This window comes from Bubalus kerabau, chromosome 2 (genome assembly GCF_029407905.1).
Source record: "Bubalus kerabau isolate K-KA32 ecotype Philippines breed swamp buffalo chromosome 2, PCC_UOA_SB_1v2, whole genome shotgun sequence".
Taxonomy (NCBI): domain Eukaryota; kingdom Metazoa; phylum Chordata; class Mammalia; order Artiodactyla; family Bovidae; genus Bubalus; species Bubalus kerabau.
The window spans coordinates 154,326,359-154,338,341 of NC_073625.1; positions in this window are offsets into that span (position 1 = coordinate 154,326,359).

The window sequence follows — 11,983 nt, forward strand, 5'->3', positions numbered from 1 at the left end:
TCTAACACATATATACAGAATCTAGAAGAATGGCACCGAAGAACATAATTATTTACAGGGCAACAATGATAAACAGACATAGAGAATAGACTTATGGACATGGGGAGAAGGGAGGAGAGGGTGAGATGTATGGAAAGGGTAACATGGAAACTTATATTACCATATATAAAATAGATAGCCAACAGGAATTTGATGTATGGCTCAGGAAACTCAAGAAGAGTTTCCTGTACACAGAAGAACTGTACAAAAAAGATCTTCATGACCCAGATAATCACGATGGTGTGATCACTCACCTAGAGCCAGACATCCTGGAATGTGAAGTCAAATGGGCCTTAGAAAGCATCACTACAAACAAAGCTAGTGGAGGTGATGGAATTCCAGTTGAGCTATTCCAAATCCTGAAAGATGATGCTATGAAAGTGCTGCACTCAATATGCCAGCAATTTTGGAAAACTCAGCAGTGGCCACAGGACTGGAAAAGGTCAGTTTTCATTCCAATCCCAGAGAAAAGCAATGCCAAAGAATGCTCAAACTACCACACAATTGCACTCATCTCATATGCTAGTAAAGTAATGCTCAAAATTCTCCAAGCCAGGCTTCAGCAATATGTGAACCATGAACTTCCTGATGTTCAAGCTGGTTTTAGAAAAGGCAGAGGAACCAGAGATCAAATTGCCAACATCCGCTGGATCATGGAAAAAGCAAGAGAGCTCCAGAAAAACATCGATTTCTGCTTTATTGACTATGCCAAAGCCTTAGACTGTGTGGATCACAATAAACTGTGGAAAATTCTGAAAGAGATGGGAATATCAGACCACCTGATCTGCCTCTTGAGAAATTTGTATGCAGGTCAGGAAGCAACAGTTAGAAGTGGACATGGAACAACAGACTGGTTCCAAATAGGAAAAGGAGTTCGTCAAGGCTGTATATTGTCACCCTGTTTATTTAACTTCTATGCAGAGTACATCATAAGAAACGCTGGACTAGAAGAAACACAAGCTGGAATCAAGATTGCTGGGAGAAATATCAATAACCTCAGATATGCAGATGACACCACCCTTATGGCAGAAAGTGAAGAGGAACTCAAAAGCCTCTTGATGAAAGTGAAAGTGGAGAGTGAAAAAGTTGGCTTAAAGCTCAACATTCAGAAAACGAAGGTCATGGCATCCGGTCCCACCACTTCATGGGAAATAGATGGGGAAACAGTGGAAGCAGTGTCAGACTTTATTTTTCTGGGCTCCAAAATCACTGCAGATGGTGACTGCAGCCATGAAATTAAAAGGCGCTTACTCCTTGGAAGGAAAGTTATGACCAACTTAGATAGCATATTCAAAAGCAGAGACATTACTTTGCCAACAAAGGTCCGTCTAGTCAAGGCTATGGTTTTTCCTGTGGTCATGTATGGATGTGAGAGTTGGACTGCAAAGAAGGCTGAGCGCCAAAGAATGGATGCTTTTGAAGTGTGGTGTTGGAAAAGACTCTTGAGAGTCCCTTGGACAGCAAGGAGATCCAACCAGTCCATTCTGAAGGAGATCAGCCCTGGGATTTCTTTGGAAGGACTGATGCTGAAGCTGAAACTCCAGTACTTTGGGCACCTCATGCGAAGAGTTGACTCATTGGAAAAGACTCTGATGCTGGGAGGGATTGGGGACAGGAGGAGAAGGGGACGACAGGGGATGAGATGGCTGGATGGCACCACTGACTCGATGGACATGAGTCTCAGTGAACTCTGGGAGTTGATGATGGACAGGGAGGCCTGGCGTGCTGCGATTCATGGGGTTGCAAAGAGTCGGACATGACTGAGCGACCTATCTGATCTGATCTGATCAGGAAACTCAAACAGGGGCTCTGTATCAACCTAGAGGGTAGGATGGGGAGGGAGATGAGAGGGAGGCTCAAAAGGGAGGAGATATATGTATACCTATGGCTGATTCATGTTGAGGTTTGACAGAAAACAACAAAATTCTGTAAAACAATTATCTTTCAATAAAAAAAATAAAAAGAAAAAAATGACAGTACCTCTGCCCCAGGCTGACTATAGTCCTAAATGTCTGTCCTCAACTTCCTCCCTACTCATGAGCCCGAAAGTCTCATGGCCCATCCTGCCACTGGGGGTGCTGTTCTTGCCAATCCCGCCTACAGGCCTCTCAGCCCTGGCTACCTTTCTTTGCCTTGAGGCATCTGGAATGTGATAGAAAAATAAACTCCATGTGATATGTGAACACTGGTCATTTTCATTAACCTTACTCATGTGTCACCTTGACAAGTCACATGGTCTTGCTGAACGTTAGTCTGGGCAGCTAAGAAACGATTAGTTGCTCAGTCCTGTCTGACTTTGCAACCCCACAAACTATAGCCCCCCAGGCTACCCTGACCATGCGATTTCCAGGCAAGAATATTGGAGTAGGTTGCCATTTCTGACGCCAGGTAAAAGGTGGTTTGTCACCAACCTCACTCCCAGTCCAGGTTATAACTCGACTACAGCCTCTAACTTGGTGGTTTTCAACCACGGCTACCTATTAAAATTATATAAGTAGCTTTGAAAAATTCTAATGCTCAAACTGTACTCCAGAGCTAGTATATCAGAATCTTTGGAGGTGGGGCCCAGGCATATTTTTTTTCAAGTTGCCCATGTGGTTCCAGTGTGCAGCTAACATTGGGAACCACTGCCTTCTGCGGACCTTCCACGCACTAAGTGAGATGAAATGGCTAGAATTCTGAAAGCCAAAGAGGTTGCTGGCCAAGGGCAAAGAGGCCTGGAATTGTCAAGACCTGAAAATACTGTGGCCTGGCTGAGCTCAAGGTCAGGGCCATGGAGCACATGTAGCTTGATTCAGAAGTAGGATTCCTGAAATGATGGGCAGGGTAGAGCAGGACACTCCAGAGTAGGGGCATATGCTGCATCAGCACTCAGAGGACAAGAACCAGAGAGGCAAGCAAGGCTTCAAGGATGAGCAGAGGTTTGAAGCCTGAAGGTCAGAGTAGGTGATGAGCCAGGGAGGGAGCTGGCCAGAGGAACAAGGATCAGGCACTCAATTAAAGGGTCTGGGTTAGGAATGCAGGCTTGGGGCCTCCATATGAGCATAATAATGAATATGTATGGGAAGATTTATGTTTGCAATTTGCTTTCACATCCATTTATCCGATTTAATTACTCTCTAACATAGGCAAGGCAGACACAATTATAATGCCCACTTTCTAGATGAGAAAAACAAGGCTTAAAAATGTCTAATAGCTTCTTTGAGGTCATAGAGCAAAAAGTAAGCAGCAATAAAGACGGCTTTCATGACAATATAACAGAGCTTTTGCTTCAGTAAGGGAGGTTTCTATTTAGGGAAGGAACCAACTACTGCTGATGATGGTGATGACATGGATATTGAGGCTGTGTTTTGCAGTTTACAGAGCATTTTCATGTTGTGGCCTACCTCACTGGAAACCCCAAACAACCCTGTGAGGTAGGCATAGCATTGTGCAGGTGAGAAAGTGAGGCTCACAAATGACAGTGTTTGTCCAGGGTCACCGAGTGGGTTGAAAATCTGAGCCCTGTCTAGGTGCACACTCCCTTCTTGGTCCCATGCTGGCTCAACTTACGGCTTTCCGAGGTCTCCAAGAATTGGTTGGGAGTGTCTAATTGGAAGGTGGAACAAAAGATGGAGGGAAAGCAGCTACTGACTCATAGGTCTTATACCCATGTGACTCAGTTGTAATCTTTGTCCCCAGTCTGATGCAGAAGCCAGCTCAGTGTGGCAAGGTTTACAAAGTTAAATAGAGAAAAGCATGTTTTTTAAAGAACACTGAGCTAAATTCTAGCAGTTTAATTTCTGTCATCTAATATTTTGGGCTTCTGAGGTGGGCTCAGTGGTAAAGAATCCACCTGCCAGGGCAGGAGACATGGATTTGATCCTGGGTTGGGGAGATCCCATGCAGGAGGAAACTCACTGCAATATTTTTGCCTGAAAACTCTGATGGATGGAGGAGCCTGGCGGGCTATAGGCTGTAGGGCCACAAAGAGTCCACAAAGAGTCAGACATGACTGAGCAACTGAGCTGCATCTAGTATTTTACTAACTTTCTTTATGCATTTAAAATTTTTCTCTTGCATTGGAAAAGGATCAAATCTGTTACAAGAGATACTTCAATAGGCTTTGTTTTTGTTTTTTTAGCCTTATTGTCTTGGCTCAATGAAGTTAGAGCATTTTGGTGAAATAATTGTATACAATGCAGACCTTGAACACTTCTTTTAATAATTATCTTCTTAATAAGATCAAGAAAGCTGGGATTCTCCTTTCTGGAAGGAGGAAAATGTAAATTTATTTGAAGGTCAAAATCTAATCCCTTTTTCAGTATCCACCTTAATCCCACCTGCTCCTCACATTTCTCTGATATCTACCTCTTGATAGGCTCTTCTCAGCTCTCACAGCACTTTGCTTCTGTTTTCCTTCCAGTGCATTCTGCTTTATATCATGGGTCTCCATGTGAATCTTACTTTCCCTTCTAGATTTGAACTCTCTCAGAGCAGAGTCTTATATATCTTTGTGTCTTCCATGGCACCAGATTGTTTGGTCAATAAACATGTGTTGACTAAGTGCTTGAACTGTTGTGAAGGGATTCAGATGTCAACTAAAACTTCTTGGATGTGAATTTTAAAGAAAATATTGATTTAATATTTTCAGATAAATGCAAAAGAAGTGGTGTAATCTAACTTAGAATGAAGGTCAGTTAAAGCATAGTTAATACCTTTCTAATTGACTATCTATTTAGTTAAACCTAAAATGACAAAGTAAATATCATTATCAAACATTCATAGTGGAAATGTGTGCTCTTAAGGAGGATGCAGATGAAAAGCTGTGATTTTCATGTGATTTATCTGCTCTCCCTGTTATTTTGACCATAGCGGCTTTGTCTCTTGCCTTTTGATATAATCAGACAAGTATCATCAGGGTTAAGAGGGGTAGGGGGTGTGTAAGCACTAACTTACAAACAAATGACCACCCCTGTGTACTATAACATTTATCTTCCAGATAGAGGACAGTGTTCCTCATTGTATGCTTATATCAAAATCTCAGCTTATTACAAAGATTTAATAAAAGAAGTCCAAATCTCATAGCCATTATAAAAGTACTAAATGTGCAAAGTTAGGCATTTTGTAAGTTTTCAGATGTAATGATTTTGTTTCAGTAAAAGCTCTAAAATTTTTAGGACAATCTTAGATGAGGCCATCAGACTGCAGGGAGAAAAACCACCTGGCTTGAAGCTGCACTTGCAAAGCAAGCAGCAATCTTCTGCTTTGACTGTATGTCTATTTGAGGAGTTTTGGAAACAGAAGCTGAAAGTGATTATGAGGGGGCATTTTCCACTATAGAAATCCAAAGCTCATGTCTTGTAACAGAGGTGTTATCAAAATGTGCTTTTTGTCCTGAATCTGACTTGACTTCCCAAAGCCCTAGTTACCAGGTGAAGTGAAGTGAAGTCGCTCAGCCATGTCTGACTCTTTGAGACCCTATGGACTGTAGCCTATCACGCTCCTCCGTCCATGGTATTTTCCAGGCAAGAGTACTGCAGTGGGTTGCCATTTCCTGAGGAATACTAAAAATACTATGGTGTCACTGCTTGTTGGAACTATGCATTTAGAAGCATATAACTAAAGTTTCCTATCAGCATTAGAAGTGCTTCCAAAGGCATCCTTGAGTTAGAGGCACTTGTTAATCCTTAGATGCGGGCAATAGAATTCACTGATGAAATGCTCATTTCATATGCCTCATAGAGCCACTTAATTGTGAATTTATGGTACGAATTCCTTACTGTGATTTTACTGTCGATCAAAAACATGGTCATGTAGAACACTGCTGAACACGGGACAATATTTTAGCATGGGGAGGGTGACACACTTTTAAATTAAGTAGACCAATTCACTGAACTTGAAACCTTGAAATCTGTTAATTAAAAAATGAGTCTGATCTTGCTGATAAGAAAGATGTAAAAGCTTACTATGAAGAGGCTTTGACTCCTGCAGGTCACTAGAGGTAAGACCTTCCCTCTCTTCCGCCTCCTTTCCTTCCCTCCTCTACAATTCCCTTCGTCTTCTTTCTCTCTCTTTTTACTCCCTGCCCCACCTTTCCCCCTTCTTTTCTCCTTGCATTCTTGCTTCATGCTTCAAGCTCACTTCAGCATCTCCATTCCACAGACAGCAATTTATTTCCCAGACTGGGAAATGGAAGTTCAACCTGTTTCTTAATGGTCAGGCTGAGAATTCCATTTCTAGTTTGAAATTCACACTGTAAATGGCATTGCACAAATCGTTTTGAAACAGGGACACTTTGGATATGTAGACTTCAGGTTCTACAAGAAAATGAAATATTTGGGTTAGGTTTCATTTACTATTATGTGTTTAGTTCTTTTTTATGATCTGGAAAAATGACATACATGGGCCTTTTCTCCACCAAATAAAGAAAATATCCTGTGAAGTATTATGATATATGACTGAAAAGAATTCCTATTCATGTTATTAGGTTATTTTTCTTCATTATTGCTAATGTCTTTGGTCCTATTGGAATCCTGAGCCTCGTTTGCAACAGGGCACAATTAAATCACTATCGATTCCCTTTTTCATATCTTTAATAATAGGGAGGGTAAGGAAACACACTGGTCCTCACCAAGGAGACTTCCTCTCTTCTGCATGTATTACCATGTCTTTTTCCTGAGTTGTCTTTCAAATGGCTTTGATTCAGTTCACAGGCTTACATTCTTATCCAAGATCTACACACCATTTTACAAATGGAATCAAGAGAGGTACATTAGATTAAATATTGATTTAAGTGTAAATCCATTCCTTCTTGCATCTGGGCAATGCAGAAGGGCATTGGGTTAGCTGCAGGTAAGGCCACCTTTATGCTGATGATTAAAAGCAGGGCACGGCTCTGCAAGCCAAGGGCAGCGGAAATCTGGGAGTACAATCTTGGCAAAAGACATGGGAAAGAATGGTCATGTTCTGGTTTATTTTTTCTTTCTTATTTCAACGATCCTTTCAGAATTTGAGCTGAAAAAATAGATTTAGATAGGGATAGACAAAGAAATTGACAGGGTTATACAGGGAATCAGAAAATCCACATCCCATTTTTGGATTGCTCCTCCCAGGAGGAGCAATTTCACCTCTCTGAATCTTGGATTTCTCAGCTTCAATGACAGCAATCATCCCCTCCCAGACTATTTCCACTGTGAGGACCACCTGAGTTCATGAGTGTGTAAGGGTTGTTAGGGTGGTAGATGCTGGAGAGGAGAAAGCTTCATTGTAGTACAGGATGACATAGGCACTCTGCAAAATGGTTTTATTTCTTTGTATGACCTCAGTTTTTGTGTTTGTTATCATCAAACATGGTTCCCTGCAAAAAAAAAAAAAAAAAAAGAAATTTCTCCTGGTTTCCTGGACAACCTTTAAAACAGGATGCTATGCTAAGCTAAGTCACTTCAGTCGTTTCCGACTCTGTGTGACCCCACAGACGGCAGCCCACCAGGCTCCCCCGTCCCTGGGATTCTCCAGGCAACAACACTGGGGTGGGCTGCCATTTCCTTCTCCAATGCATGAAAGTGAAAAGTGAAAGTGAAGTCACTCAGTCGTGTCTGACTCTTAGTGACCCCATGGATTGCAGCCTAACAGGCTCCTCCGTCCACGGGATTTTCCAAGCAAGAGTACTGGAGTGGGGTGCCATTGCCTTCTCCATTAAAACAGGATAGTCTATGATAAATCTTAAAATTATACAACTTAATCAACATATAAAATACAGTCTCATCAGATGTATGTCCACCCTATCCATCGACCTCCCACAATTCCCTTATGATTAATTCATAAGAGGAATAGATTGAAGAGTAATGTTAAAATTCTTTCAGTTTGTCAGACCCTTATATACTCATGAACTTATCTGATTCTCACAGCCACATCATTAGGTAGAGATGATTATCTTCATTGGGAGCTGAGGAAACTGAAACTCAGAGGTTAGTTTACTCATGTCAATCATCAACAGAGCCAGGAATTGGTTTCCAATGCCCTAAATGGTTGTACCACTTCCCTTGTAGTTCAGATGGTAAAGAATCTGCATGCAATGTGGGAGACTGAGTTTGATCCCTGGGTTGGGAAGATCCCCTGGAGAAGGAAATGGCTACCCAGTCCAGTATTCGTGCCTGGAGAATTTCATGGACAGAGGAGCCCAACACGCTATGGTCCATGGGGGTGTAGCAAAGTGTTGGACACAACTGAGCAACTAACACACACACACAAATGCTTCGTGGACACACAAAAGTCGTGTCCAACTCGGTATAACCCTATGTACTGTAGCCTGCCAGGCTCCACTGTCCATGGGATTCTCCAGGTAAGAATATTAGAATTGGTTGCTGGCCCCTCCTCCAGGGGAATTTCCTGACCCAGGGATCGGACCTGTGTCTCTTATGTCTAAACTGCATTGGCAGGCAGGTTCTTTACCACTGGCGCCATCTGGGAAGCCCCAGTGCCTTAAATAACTCTGTCTATATCCTAGTTTACTCCTGCTGGATTCCTAAGCTCTTTACTCCAACTGGACACCACGAGACTTTGATTCTCTTAAGAACAGGTAACCTTATAGTTACCTTAAAAGCCTTAGTAGTACAAAACTGACACATAGTTGAAAATTAATGCAAAAGAAAAACGTTTGAATGTGGGTAGTTGGGGGTTAGAGAGTACACATTTATACAATAAATACCATCCCCTTCACTTATAAATTAATATCGTTTTGCAAATATGTGCACAGCAAATGTTGTGATGGCCTTATTGAGACTGGAGAACAGGGTGGGAGAGAGAGGGATCAACACAGAAATAATCTCCTGACTTATTATTTTGAGAAGGATTCTGAGAGCTCATTTAGGCTAAGTAAGAAATAGCGATTTGTTGGTTTGATGATATCTGCCAGTCGTGTGCATGACAGCAGGTAGCCTGAATAATGGTCCAGAACAGTGGCCAAAAACCCAGATCCAGGAGACAGAACTTGGCCTGGAGACATGTTCTGCTTGGGGAGCCCAATGTTTCAAATATTTTTAAATTAAAGGTATTTATATTCTCCAGGTTTCCCACCATCTGCACACTTCCTTTCTTACCCTTGGCCACCCAAAACTTTTACCTGCTCCTGAAGACATTTTGGTTTATGATCTTGACCTATAGACTAGATGACTCGGTCTGACATTAAAATCCTTCTGCAGCCCAAATCCTGCTACGTGTACCTACCAAATTCCCATTAATCCCTAACACAACGCTCTTCTCTGGCTTGACTTTCTCATTGTCCTATTAATATTTATTCTCACAGAAGCCAGGCTCCTGTTCCTCCCTAAATGATGATCTCTCGGATGTTTTTCAAGGCCACATTAAGCTTTATGTCCTCCATGGAACATTCTTAACCATTTCCTCTTATAAACAATTACAATATTCACCATTACAATTTGTCTTTGTTCTTAATCTATACTATCTGGTGAAAGTGAAAGTGTCAGTCGCTTAGTCATGTCCGACTGTTTGTGACTCCATGGACTGTGACCCGCCAGTATCTGTCTGTCCATGGGATTCTCAGGCAAGAGTACTGGAGTGGGTAGGCATTCCCTTCTCCAAGGGATCTTCCTGACCCAGGAATTGAACCTGGGTCCCCTGCATTGCGGGCAGATTCATTATTGTCTGAGCCACCAAGGAAGATATCTTGTAGCATTGCTTATATGTTTGGCATAATTTATATGTGCATTGTATAATACATACACACACACACATGTATAGTTTGTTTTTACATATAGACTGTAAGATACTTGCAGAAATTTTACACTTCTTTCTCCTCTATGCTTAGCATTTAGAGTATATATTTTTAAAATGGTTGTAGAATGAATGATTTTAAAACACGTTCAGTTCAGTTCAGTTGCTCAGTCATGTCCGACTCTTTGTGACCCCATGGACCGCAGCATGCCAGGCCTCCCTGTCCATCACCAACTCCCAGAGTTTATCCAAACTCATTTCCATTGAGTCGGTGATGCCATCCAACCATCTCATCCTCTGTCATCCCCTTCTCCTCCTTCAATCTTTCCTCCGCCTTCAATCTTTCCCAGCATCAGGGTCTTTTCAAATGAGTCAGTTCTTCACATCAGCTGGCCAAAGTACTGAGGTTTCAGCTTCAGCATCAGTCCTTCCAATGAACACCCAGACTGATCTCCTTTAGGATGGACTGGTTGGATCTCCTTGCAGTCCAAGGGACTCTCAAGAGTCTTCTCCAATACCACAGTTCAAAACCATCAATTCTTTGGCACTCAGCTTTCTTTATAGTCCAACTCTCACATCCATACATGACTACTGGGAAAACCATAGCCTTGACTAGATGGACCTCTGTTGGCAAAGTAATGTCTCTGCTTTTTATTTATTTATTTATTTATTTTTTATCATTGTAAACTCTTTTTTTTTATTTTATTTTATTTTATTTTTAAACTTTACATAACTGTATTAGTTTTGCCAAATATCAAAATGAATCCGCCACAGGTATACATGTGTTCCCCATCCCGAACCCGTTGGTCATAACTTTCCTCCCAAGGAATAAGCGTCTTTTAATTTCATGGCTGCAGTCACCATCTGCAGTGATTTTGGAGCCCCCCAAAATAAAGTCTGACACTGTTTCCACTGTTTCCCCATCTATTTGCCATGAAGTGAAGGGACCAGATGCCATGATCTTAGTTTTCTGAATGTTGAACTTTAAGCCAACCTTTTCACTCTCCATTTTCACTTTCATCAAGAGGCTCTTTAGTTCTTCTTCACTTTTTGCCATAAGGGTGGTGTCATCTGCATATCTGAGGTTATTGATATTTCTCCCAGCAATCTTGATTCCAGCTTATGCTTCATCCAGCCCAGAGTTTCCATGGTGTACTCTGCATAGAAGTTAAATAAGCATGGTGACAATATACAACCTTGATGTACTCCTTTTCCTATTTGGAACCAGTCTGTTGTTCCATGTCCAGTTCTAACTGTTACTTCCTGACCTCATACAGATTTCTCAAGAGGCAGGTCAGGTGGTCTGGTATTCCCATCTCTTTCAGACTTTTCCACAGTTTATTGTGATCCACACAGTCAAAGGCTTTGGCATAGTCAATAAAGCAGAAATAGATGTTTTTCTGGAACTCTCTTGCTTTTTCCATGATCCAGCAGATGTTGGCAATTTGATCTCTGGTTCCTCTGCCTTTTCTAAAACCAGCTTGAACATCTGGAATTTCATGGTTCACATATTGTTGAAGCCTGGCTTAGAGAATTTTGAGCATTACTTTTACTAGCGTGTGAGATGAGTGCAATTGTGCGGTAGTTTGAACATTCTTTGGCATTGCCTTTCTTTGGGATTGGAATGAAAATACCATGCTCTAGAAAGAGGAATTAAAGTACTATCAGTTCAGTCACTCAGTCATGTCTGACTCTTTGCAACCCCATGAACCGCAGTACACCAGGCCTCCCTGTCCATCACCAACTCCTGAAGTCCACCCAAACCTATGTCCATTGAGTCAGTGATGCCATCCAACCATTTCATCCTCTGTTGTCCCCTTCTCCTCTTGCCCTCAATCTTTCCCAGCATCAGGGTCTTTTCCAGTGAGTCAGCTCTTTGCAGCACTGTACAATATATTAATTCTCATAAATTTCAGTCTTATGTGCCAATTAAGAATATATATATATATAGAGAGAGAGGTATATCACATTTTCCACAAGAACAACACCCAAAGTTAACAGATATACACTAGTGTGACAGGAAGTTTCTTTATATAGACCATAGCTTAGTGAAGAAATTCTGCTTTCTCCTAGAATTGCTAGGAGATTTGCTTTGAGTGATTTTCAAAATATGCTCCTAAGAAAATATCTAAGATTTCTCATTTATTAAGCTCAACTAAAGGTTAAGAATTTTAACAAATTGTATCATTCAATTCTCATGACTGCAAAATAGCTCTTTTTATCTCCAGTT